This window comes from Pinus tabuliformis, chromosome 3_2 (genome assembly GCF_031772625.1).
Source record: "Pinus tabuliformis cultivar Carrire ecotype Pingquan chromosome 3_2, CPIR1, whole genome shotgun sequence".
In the NCBI taxonomy this organism is placed as follows: Eukaryota; Viridiplantae; Streptophyta; class Pinopsida; order Pinales; family Pinaceae; genus Pinus; species Pinus tabuliformis.
Window position 1 is genome coordinate 1,191,935,411 of NC_142302.1, and position 12,478 is coordinate 1,191,947,888.

General features: G+C 39.3%; 2 pseudogenes; both read right to left on the bottom strand.

Moving 5' to 3' along the window:
- Window positions 1–3,465: 3,465 nt before the first annotated feature.
- LOC149184984 (putative cinnamyl alcohol dehydrogenase 1 pseudogene) lies at window positions 3,466–4,182 on the bottom strand (annotated as a pseudogene).
- A 4,405-nt stretch (window positions 4,183–8,587) lies between these two features.
- Window positions 8,588–9,543, bottom strand: LOC149184985 (putative cinnamyl alcohol dehydrogenase 1 pseudogene; annotated as a pseudogene).
- Window positions 9,544–12,478: the final 2,935 nt, after the last annotated feature.

The following is a 12,478-nucleotide window of genomic DNA, read 5'->3' on the forward strand; positions in this document are numbered from 1 at the left end:
ACTTCAACTCATATATTCACATGCTTGAACTTGTACTTTTGTTCGGGTCGAGATGGAGCGCAAGACCCTGGATTTTGTCTGTTGGAATCCAGGCTGCGATGTTGTGGATTATTGTTACATGACTCATTCACTGGATGGCTGCGACCATGCCTGAGTCTATTCATTGATCCTCACTGGATGGCTGTGCCCATACCATGGATCTAGATTATTATGTACTCTGTTATGGATGGATGTGCCCATACCACATATATCATGTACTTGAGCTATCAGTTGTATCTCTCTATGCAGATTCTCTGGCAGCAACTGCATGTGTTCTTGTAAAGCATTTCACCCCTCTCTCTCTCTCGGGCCTCATGCTTTAGGGGGCATCTGTTACACAGTAATTCATCACCATTCGTCACCATCCCTGTTACCCCTTTCCCGCACTTTGGAGGACTCATTCCGGGACCTGTGAGAAGTGACATAACTTGAAAACACTTGCATTATGTTCCCCTAAGTATGGACTTCATATGCCTTGAAGACATCTCCTACAGAATATCCTTAAAAAGTCCCCTTTTTCCATTAGCGCGGATCCACAGTGTATCACCCATGCCAATGGGGGAAATTCTCCAAAGAGGGCGTGACCGTTGGCGCTCTGTCTCAGAGTCTTACCCACGCCAACCAAGTTTGGGAAAGATTTTTAACAAACGCACGCCCGAAAGTTTTTTCCTTTCGACTCATGAAGCTTTTCAAGGATAATGCCAATCTCATGGATGTCGAGATTCATCGTATCTCTATCCATAATAGCTTTTCAAGGATAAAGCTAATACCATGGATGTCTGGATTCATTGTATCTCTTCCTCCTCCTCTATCTATAAAAGCTTGTTCTGTTGCATTTGACAAGCTAGTTTTTGAGCATAGGGAGAATTATACTATCAAAAGTATGAGAGATTGCTGTAAGAGTCTTCTTTGCATTCATAATCAAAGAGAGAGAGGCTTGTTCCTGATCCTGACAAGCTTTGCAACACATATGTAGCTAATCACCCAGCCAAAGGAGGATTTGACGTCAGAACTATGGTTGTATTCTCCTTTGTTGATTATCAATAATAGATGAATATCATTATGGTTCCATTCTTGTTGTTCATTGTGATGATGTTTGAGTTATATCTTTTATGAGCGATATATAATTGCATCTATTGGATTTTATGCTTGTATTCATGTCGTTCTTTGCATGTGCAGGTGTCCAATCACGGAGATCGTGAGGATTGTGACTGGCCGGAGGAAAGGAATGGGAGTGTCAACTCTTCTACAACACTAGCGTTGGAATCCAAGTAGGTTCTCATAATCCACCTTTAATTTGCAATTAGGAACTTGCGTGATAGCATTGTTTGATTGTTGCTAGACCCATTTTGGGCTAGTGGGATCGCCTTTGTCCGCAGAGGGGATTTTCCTCTCCAACAATAGGGTTAAGAAGGAATTTTGTTGGGATGGACTTAAATCAGATATTCAAAATTTTGTGGCGAAATGTTTGGTTTTCCAACAAAATAAAGTTGTAACAATTAAGAACCCAAGTCTATTACAACCTTTATCCATTCTGTTATCACAAAATCAAGCACTGAAGGCTGCCAATCAGTAAGACTCTGTGTAACTATTTCAAACCAGGCTTTTGACTAAGGCTTAGCCTCCTTAGTCTAAGAGGGCTCTCTCAAAGGTTATGAATGTTGACTAATGACAAGATGGCTAACTCTTATAAGACACATAAACAAGTATGCTGGCTGGACAACATTGAATTGATTCCCATTGGGCTTATGGAGTCACTCATATCTCAGTAAACAACAACACTATCTTTCATAGAAGTCAGGGCACTTTACATCTAAATGTTCAAACATAACTTACATGAAACCACAGTTTGCCAAGGCATACAGGAAGTCAAAGCATGATCCATGAGTTCTGAGTGATTATGCATTGACAAAACTGTAAACAAACATTACAAAAAATATACCATCACACATTTGAACAAGAAGATCCATTGTGAATCCTGAGAAGAAAAAACAGTCCTTTGCATTACTGAAATCTGTTTATACATAAACCAAAACAGTCTTCTCCAAAACATCCAACCCTTTGTTTATTTCTGTTTCAGCTATTTATAAAGTTCTTCTACCTGACTCCGATTCATCTGAGGGGAACTCGGAGTCCTTTTCTAATGACACCTATTCACCTTTAAACTAACTAATAAAAGCCACTTACTACTAATTGACAGCTCTAGAAACCTAAAGCAAATAAGATTCTAATTCTACATCATGCTGGACATAGCATTTATTACAATCAAGATTCATTCTCTGCCAAGTGGATTACTACAGCGGTAGCTTTGATGGCTTTAATTACAATGAACTTCATTCTTTGACATCTGCTCTCTTTCTGGCGGTGGCTGTGATGAACCTTTAATGCTCCATGTTTGTCTTCAATGACACATCCTTTCCGTTACCCTGAAACATAGGCCCCTGTTTGTCGGACTTTGATGTGCTTCACAATATTCGAATCCAAAGAAGCATAATTAATGAATTCTGATTACTCAAAATAGAACAGGCTGCCACGTCTTTGATGTGCTGGCCATTTTTTCATGCGTGAAGACAACATCTTTCAGAAAGATTTGCTGATTTGTCAATCATAATTGATTGGCTCAACTTAAACATGCAGGTACAGCAGTTTCGTAGCGCGCTAGGAAACTGCTGTGTAATTGCATCATACACAGTCTCATCACTTCTCTGCATTCTTGCTACCTTCTCACCATATTTCTCTTTCAGCTGATTGTTCACATTTTCCTCAACAAATGAATAACAACTTGCAAGTAATCCTGTTCAACTGCCAGACCTCAATGTCAATACCTTTCCTATAAAACTCAAACAGCATGCCCAGATTTCTCTGCAAGCCCTGCCAACCTGGAACCTTTCACTGCAAAACACCTTTTCTTATAGCCACTTCAATAGATTCCAAAACACGAAGAACACAACTTTGACAGATGTTCAATTAGATCAATGAATCATCCACCTCAAATGATTGTGAAGTATTACCATGGACCATTCGAGTGTGCATAAAACCCAATTTAATGAAAAAATGGCCAATACAGTTAACAACAGCATGAAAAATGGAAACTCCAGATTGCTTGCCACAAAGGTAACCACCAAATATGTGGTGTTTACAACTCAACCATAAGTAATTCAAGTTCTTTAACCATTGCTTGCAATAAGTAATCTGTTTTCTGGAACTTTCTTTTATGTAATGATGATTTCCTCCTTTGTTGGTATCTTCAGATACATATTTTTTATGGTTTTGTTCACTAAAACAGCATCGGAGGGTCAAATCTGTCGCTGGTCCGCAAAGATGTTTCCCCACTGCAGCATAGTAAAAGCCTTTCAAAGATTCCACTGCTTCCAATTTCAAATCTTCAATGTCTATTCTCAGGTGCTCCAAATTAATGGCCTCTGTCTACTGTTTATCAGATGACAATAAAAATTTATCTGCTCCAAGAATGCTCAATGCTTCATCCTTCTTTGATGCAGATGTGCTCAAAATTGTTACATTCAGTCCAAAAGCCTTTCCAAATTTTACTGCCATATGACCAAGACCTCCTAGCCCAATTACTCCAAGAGACTTGCCTGCATGATTCATGTGATGACGAATCATAGGGCTGCAAACAGTAATTCCTACACAGAGCAAAGGTGCAGCTGAAGCTAGTGGTAGATTGTCTGGTATCTTAAAGCAGTACCTTTGGTGAACAACAATGTGACTAGAATATCCTCCTTTCGTCACTGTGCCATCTACATCGATACCATTAAAGGTGAAAATAGACCCTTTTGCACAATTAACTTCCATTCTTTCATTACAATATTCACATCGCTGACAGGAGTTGACATATGTACCCACTCCAACATGATCGCCAACCTTAAAATGGACTACATTGATGCCAACTTCTTTCACAATTCCAACAATTTCATGCCCTGGCACCAATGGATACTTTGAATCACCATGTTCATTCTGGGTCCATACAACATCGGCGTAACAAACTCCACAATGAGTTATCTTTAATGAGATATCATCAAGGCCTGGGACTCTTCGGTTAAATTGGTAAGGTGACAAAACACCTGATGGATCTCGAGCTTCCCATCCTGAACAGCTCTCCTTGCTGTCTTCTTTAGTATTCATGGTGTACCTGTCGAGTTTGAGCTAGAGAACCTCAAAGCTCACAATGTAAATCCATGCTTATTTGGCAACCATAGTTGCATCATAGCTTGGGAAATTCACACTGCTTTCTTGAGAATTTTCTTATCATTTTGTCTTTGTACTACTCTCAGAGTTTGCAGATCCCTGTTGCACCTTTCACTTTATGGACTATCCGAATCCTTGCTTGAGGCTTAATCAGCGGCAGTCTGGTTCGGTAACTCAGGTTGAGGGCCTTCAGAATTCATAAACATGATTGGAGATTGGTTACTGGTGGTAACCGTTTGTACTAGTGAACCCAGCGTCTCATTTGGAATCAATTCTGTAGGGCTTTTAAATACCGAATTTATCAATGCACTTGGGTTTTGGTTATTGATAAAACCGTATGAGGTGGTGAATACAGTGTCTCATCTAGAATGGCTTTTGGGTAGCTTTCCATTGCCAATTCTATCACGTTACAATAATCATGCTGTAAAGACGTCGAGTCCTCCAGCATCTCTTCATTCCCCACTCATATAGTATCATCAGAAATAAAAAATTCAGGCCCAGAGAACATTTCTTCTTTATTTGTAGGAGAAACAGGGCTATTCTCTGCTTCCTCTGTGATTCCAGTGTCTAAGACCTCAGGTGAACTGAGAATTGCCTCCTCCTCCATTTCATTAGGAAAAGGGATACCCACCACCCATTGTAAGTAAAGATAATCTGCGGAGAAGAGACGAACCAGAGTTGGTAACATAAGGCAAGACAGTACACCCTGCTACAATTTGGTTGTGAGGTTCTGTTGAACCTGGAAGCCCCGACAATTCCAAAGCAATGAAATACGTGAGAGGATAAAATTGTGACAATAATTATAATGAATGTGTATGGTGGTTTGGGAATAACTTGTGCCATTCTTCGCACCGCATCCCAATTCCATCCTCTGCCTTTTAGCACCTGGAACTGTTTCTAACACACGTGCTGTTTTACTGCCCCAAGCATTTGGCAAACCATTCACCACAGATCCTCATTTTTTTAACTGATAAAGACGCTTGCAAGCTGATCCAGCACTGTGACACGTTGAGTCAGATATTCCCACAGAATCCATAGGAGACAGAGGTGATATTCGCACGAATTCCCCATTTCGTAGCGCAGTTAGTGCAAACTCGGTGTTTTTCGCTACGAAATCACCTAAACTGAGCTGCGCTGCGAAACTAATAGAAAGGATTTATGTGCTTTTGACAAACAATCGAACTACTGTGAAAAATTTAAAATTTTTTTTTCTTGAGTGATAACAGTGGCTCCACTTGGGATAGTGTGCTCTTGTAGTACACTAAGAACATGCAGATCCAGTGCCTTATCCATTTATGACAAACAGAAATTTGCTTGACAAGCATGACTGTAGGAGAAAGAAAGCTACATCTACTGAAAAATGCTCAGTTGACCTTGAGCTTATTTGCATTTACCTACCTACCTACCCTATCAGCTGCAAGCTCCACTTGTAGTACAGGCAACATGATATTTCCAATACAGCCAATCAATTGTCTTATCTGATATTGGAGGCTCTTGACTGCATCCGACCTCAGAATAACCATGGTAGTGAGATGACCAAATCAACTCATAATATACTTGATCTTCATAATGCAAAAGAAAATGAAAGACCGGAGTGCAAAGCTTGTCTATGTATTCACCTATAGGGTCAAAGAATACATGATTATGTTGATGATCATCATAATATTCCACATCTTTAGACAACTGATTCTCATCCACACAAGGTTCTTTTGATATGCTATCGAACTGCTTTTCTGAATGCTGCCTACAAACAATGTAATTTTCCTCTTTCTTATGATCATGTATTGCTGTAAGCTGCTGAGAAGTTTGACATAAAAAACCAACCTTTTCCTCTGCCTGAGGGTCATAGAAAATTTCCTCCAATATTTCTTCTTGCTGTGTGTAATCATTTTCATACTCTTGATGATCTGAAGCCTGAGAAATCTGCTTTATCTCTTCATCAATATCAAAGGATGAACCATGGTTTTCACAAGTGAACCCCTGCTGCTCCTCATGCTGCGTTTCATGGGATGATATACTTTCTCCTTGGTGCTGAAATGCATTGTTATGGAGAGCCTCTAAAATTTCTTCATCCATAAATTCATCATCACCATAACAATCCTCCAAGTACTGAATAAGATTTAAAGAATGCCTACAGCAATCTTTGAGCAGCAACAAAGAAGGATAACATTCTTTATACATTTCACAGAACACATCATGGAAATCAGCAAGAGAATATATTGAACCATTTTCCAGACTTTTATACCAAGACCATGCTTTTCCTTCTAAAGTGGTCATAAACATGTTCATGAGACAATCCTCAGGGAAATGAACCTTAAGACTGCGTACATGCATATGGAATTTAACCAAATGGAGAGCAGCATCATCCTTCTTTTCATCTTTGAATATTGGAAGATCATCTAACCAATCAATCTTTGGCATAGGATTTGGAAAACCAGGGATATGAGACCGATCCATAGGAGCATACCTGGCATTCATTCTTGCAGTAGAATCCATCTTGAAACTTCATCAAGCTACTGATCTTCTAGTAGTGGAGTCACCTTCTAACTTCTTATTTGATGTGTGGAGTCGCCAAGGTAGTTTTGCAGCCTCAAAAGATGTCTGAGCTCCTGCTACCTTCAGAAGTTCAACCATTGATTTCGGGAATGAATAATCTTCAGACTCCCGGCAGACGCACCAAAATGTTATCACAAAATCAAGCACTGAAGGCTGCCAATCAGTAAGACTCTGTGTAACTATTTCAAACTAGGCTTTTGACTAAGGCTTAGCCTCCTTAGTCTGAGAGGGCTCTCTCAAAGGTTATGAATGTTGACTAATGACAAGATGGCTAACTCTTATAAGACACATAAACAAGTATGCTGGCTGGACAACATTGAATTGATTCCCATTGGGCTTTTGGAGTCACTCATATCTCAGTAAACAACAACACTATCTTTCATAGAAGTCAGGGCACTTTACATCTAAATGTTCAAACATAACTTACATGAAACCACAGTTTTCCAAGGCATACAGGAAGTCAGAGCATGATCCATGAGTTCTGAGTGATTATGCATTGACAAAACTGTAAACAAACATTACAAAAAATATACCATCACACATTTGAACAAGAAGATCCATTGTGAATCCTGAGAAGAAAAAACAGTCCTTTGCATTACTGAAATCTGTTTATACATAAACCAAAACAGTCTTCTCCAAAAAAACATCCAACCCTTTGTTTATTTCTGTTTCAGCTATTTATAAAGTTCTTCTACCTAACTCCAATTCATCTGAGGGGAACTCGGAGTCCTTTTCTAATGACACCTATTCACCTTTAAACTAACTAATAAAAACCACTTACTACTAATTGACAGCTCTAGAAACCTAAAGCAAATAAGATTCTAATTCTACATCATGCTGGATATAGCATTTATTACAATCAAGATTCATTCTCTGCCAAGTGGATTACTACAGCGGTAGCTTTGTTGGCTTTAATTACAATGAACTTCATTCTTTGACATCTGCTCTCTTTCTGGCGGTGGCTGTGATGAACCTTTAATGCTCCATGTTTGTCTTCAATGACACATCCTTTCCGTTACCCTGAAACATAGGTCCCTGTTTGTCGGACTTTGATGTGCTTCACAATATTCGAATCCAAAGAAGCATAATTAATGAATTCTGATTACTCAAAATAGAACAGGCTGCCACGTCTTTGATGTGCTGGCCATTTTTTCATGCGTGAAGACAACATCTTTCAGAAAGATTTGCTGATTTGTCAATCATAATTGATTGGCTCAACTTAAACATGCAGGTACAGCAGTTTCGTAGCGCGCTACGAAACTGCTGTGTAATTGCATCATACACAGTCTCATCACTTCTCTGCATTCTTGCTACCTTCTCACCATATTTCTCTTTCAGCTGATTGTTCACATTTTCCTCAACAAATGAATAAAAACTTGCAAGTAATCCTGTTCAGCTGCCAGACCTCAATGTCAATACCTTTCCTATAAAACTCAAACAGCATGCCCAGATTTCTCTGCAAGCCCTGCCAACCTGGAACCTTTCACTGCAAAACACCTTTTCTTGCAGCTACTTCAATAGATTCCAAAACACGAAGAACACAACTTTGACAGATGTTCAATTAGATCAATGAATCATCCACCTCAAATGATTGTGAAGTATTCCCATGGACCATTCGAGTGTGCATAAAACCCAATTTAATGAACAAATGGCCAATACAGTTAACAACAGCATGAAAAATGGAAACTCCAGATTGCTTGCCACAAAGGTAACCACCAAATATGTGGTGTTTACAACTCAACCATAAGTAATTCAAGTTCTTTAACCATTGCTTGCAATAAGTAATCTATTTTCTGGAACTTTCTTTTATGTAATGATGATTTCCTCCTCTGTTGGTATCTTCAGATACATATTTGTTATGGTTTTGTTCACTAAAACAGCATCGGAGGGTCAAATCTGTCGCTGGTCCGCAAAGATGTTTCCCCACTGCAGCATAGTAAAAGCCTTTCAAAGATTCCACAGCTTCCAATTTCAAATCTTCAATGTCTATTCTCAGGCGCTCCAAATTAATGGCCTCTGTCTGCTGTTTATCAGATGACAATAAAAATTTATCTGCTCCAAGAATGCTCAATGCTTCATCCTTCTTTGATGCAGATGTGCTCAAAATTGTTACATTCAGTCCAAAAGCCTTTCCAAATTTTACTACCATATGACCAAGACCTCCTAGCCCAATTACTCCAAGAGACTTGCCTGCATGATTCATGTGATGACAAATCATAGGGCTGCAAACAGTAATTCCTGCACAGAGCAAAGGTGCAGCTGAAGCCAGTGGTAGATTGTCTGGTATCTTAAAGCAGTACCTTTGGTGAACAACAATGTGACTAGAATATCCTCCTTTCGTCACTGTGCCATCTACATCGATACCATTAAAGGTGAAAATAGACCCTTTTGCACAATTAACTTCCATTCTTTCATTACAATATTCACATCGCTGACAGGAGTTGACATATGTACCCACTCCAACATGATCGCCAACCTTAAAATGGACTACATTGATGCCAACTTCTTTCACAATTCCAACAATTTCATGCCCTGGCACCAATGGATACTTTGAATCACCATGTTCATTCCGGGTCCATACAACATCGGCGTAACAAACTCCACAATGAGTTATCTTTAATGAGATATCATCAAGGCCTGGGACTCTTCGGTTAAATTGGTAAGGTGACAAAACACCTGATGGATCTCGAGCTTCCCATCCTGAACAGCTCTCCTTGCTGTCTTCTTTAGTATTCATGGTGTACCTACCGAGTTTGAGCTAGAGAACCTCAAAGCTCACAATGTAAATCCATGTTTATTTGGCAACCATAGTTGCATCATAGCTTGGGAAATTCACACTGCTTTCTTGAGAATTTTCTTATCATTTTGTCTTTGTACTACTCTCGGAGTTTGCATATCCCTGTTGCACCTTTCACTTTATGGACTATCTAAATCCTTGCTTGAGGCTTAATCAGCGACAGTCTGGTTCGGTAACTCAGGTTGAGGGCCTTCAGAATTCATAAACGCGATTGGGGATTGGTTACTGGTGGTAACCGTTTGTACTAGTGAACCCAGCGTCTCATTTGGAATCAATTCTGTAGGGCTTTCAAATACCGAATTTATCAATGCACTTGGGTTTTGGTTATTGATAAAACCGTATGAGGTGGTGAATACAGTGTCTCATCTGGAATGGCTTTTGGGTATCTTTCCATTGCCGATTCTATCACGTTACAATAATCATGCTGTAAAGACGTCGAGTTCTCCAGCATCTCTTCATTCCCCACTCATATAGTATCATCAGAAATAAAAAATTCAGGCCCAGAGAACATTTCTTCTTTATTTGTAGGAGAAACAGGGATATTCTCTGCTTCCTCTATGATTCCGGTGTCTAAGACCTCAGGTGAACTGAGAATTGCCTCCTCCTCCATTGCATTAGGAAAAGGGATACCCACCACCCATTGTAAGTAAAGATAATCTGCGGAGAAGAGACGAACCAGAGTTGGTAACATAAGGCAAGATAGTACACCCTGCTACAATTTGATTGTGAGGTTTTGTTGAACCTGGAAGCCCCGACAATTCCAAAGCAATGAAATACGTGAGAGGATAAAATTGTGACAATAATTATAATGAATGTGTATGGTGGTTTGGGAATAACTTGTGCCATTCTTTGCACCACATCCCAATTCCATCCTCCGCCTTTTAGAACCTGGAACTGTTTCTAACACACGTGCTGTTTTACTGCCCCATGCATTTGGCAAACCATTCGCCACAGATCCTCATTTTTTTAACTGATAAAGACGCTTGCAAGCTGATCCAGCACTGTGACACGTTGAGTCAGATATTCCCACAGAATCCATAGGAGACAGAGGTGATATTCGCACAAATTCCCCATTTCGTAGCGCAGTTAGTGCAAACTCGGTGTTTTTCGCTACGAAATCACCTAAACCGAGCTGCGCTGCGAAACTGATAGAAAGGATTTATGTGCTTTTGACAAACAATCGAACTGCTGTGAAAAATTAAAAAAAAAAATTTCTTGAGTGATAACACATTCCAAGGCAACGGTAGGAGGAGGTTTCAATGGAGTTTATCATAGGTTTACCCAAGTCCGAAGGAAAGAGTGTTATCATGGTGGTAGTTGATAGACTTACTGAGTATGCACAATTTTGTGCATTATCTCATCCATTTAAAGAGAGTATAGTTTCTATTGCATTTATGGAAACAATTCAAAAGCTACAAGGAAACCCAAAGATTATTGTATGCGACAGAGATCCCATTTTCACCAGAAGTTTTTGGACAAAATTATTTTCTCGTCTTGGTACTCAGTTAGCTCATAGCTTATCTTATCATCCTCAATTTGATGGGCAAACTCAGATAGTAAACAAATTTTTGGAAGGATATCTTTGTTGCTTTGTATCTGATAAATAGACACAATTGGTCAAATGGTTGCCTCTAGCTTAATGGTGGTATAACACTTCCTTCCATACTGCAGAAAAAATGACCCCATTTATGGAACTTTATGGATATCATCCACCATCCATCACATAATATTTAAGAGAAAATTCTAAGGTTCAAGCAGTGGAAGATCACATCGATCATCAACAACAAGTTCTCCAACTCTTAAAGGATAACCTCACTTCAGTGTAGAATAGAATGAAATAACAGGCAGATCAATATCACAACGAAAAAAGTTCTGATGTAGGTGATTGGGTATTCCTACGACTAGAACCATATAAATAATTTTCCCTAAAGTAAGCTAAGAAGGATAGCAAATTATCACCAAAGTATTATGGTTTGTACAAGGTGTTGCAAAATATAAGTACTATGGCATACAAATTGGAGCTTCCTGTAGCTCCCTGAGTGCACCTAGTTTTCCATGTTTCATGCTTAAAGAAGGTTATAGGTGACAACCTCCCAATTCAAACAATATTGCTAGAACTTGATGAGGAAGGAAAAATCATATTGGAACCTGAAGCAGTCACAGAAACAAGAACTCGACAACTACAAAATCAATCAATTTCAGAGTATCTCATCAAGTGGAAGAACTTACCCGCTAAAGATTCCACATGGGAGGATGATAACTTTATACAAAAGCATCCAGAACTACTCAAACATTAACGACAACACTTTTTTTAAGGAGAGGGGCATATTAGGTCACTATAATACTAGTGATTCCCCCATTAATATTGTCATTGTAGCCCTTATTGTTATTATTGTGCCCCATAGAATCGCACTATTGTTATTTTTGTGCCCTTATATTATTATTGTTAGGTCGGCTTTGATTATATTGGGACCCCTTAGACTCCTATATATAGAAATGAGGTTTTGTCATTTGTATCATCCAAGAATTTTTCATTTATGTAATGTAAAGGAGGTTTCCCCCTTGAAGAGGCTAATTTTTAAGGCGTTTGTGATGCAGGAAAGTGTTCCCTCTATGGACAGAAGCAACCCCTCTAGCCCTAGAGTGGGTCTAGTCACAGCAAGGATAAAACAACAATTAATTCCCTTAAATAGTCATTGTTGGAGGCGTACCTCAAACCGATAGTCGATGAAGTTCCGTTGCACTGCTCCAGCTTCTGTTTCCTTCTCCTTAACAAGTGATCAACCTGAAACACCCCAAAGAAACAACAGAGCACGTAACCGAGAAACGACAACGATCTATTTGCTCATAAACTCAAGAAGTCATGAGCTATCAAGTAAA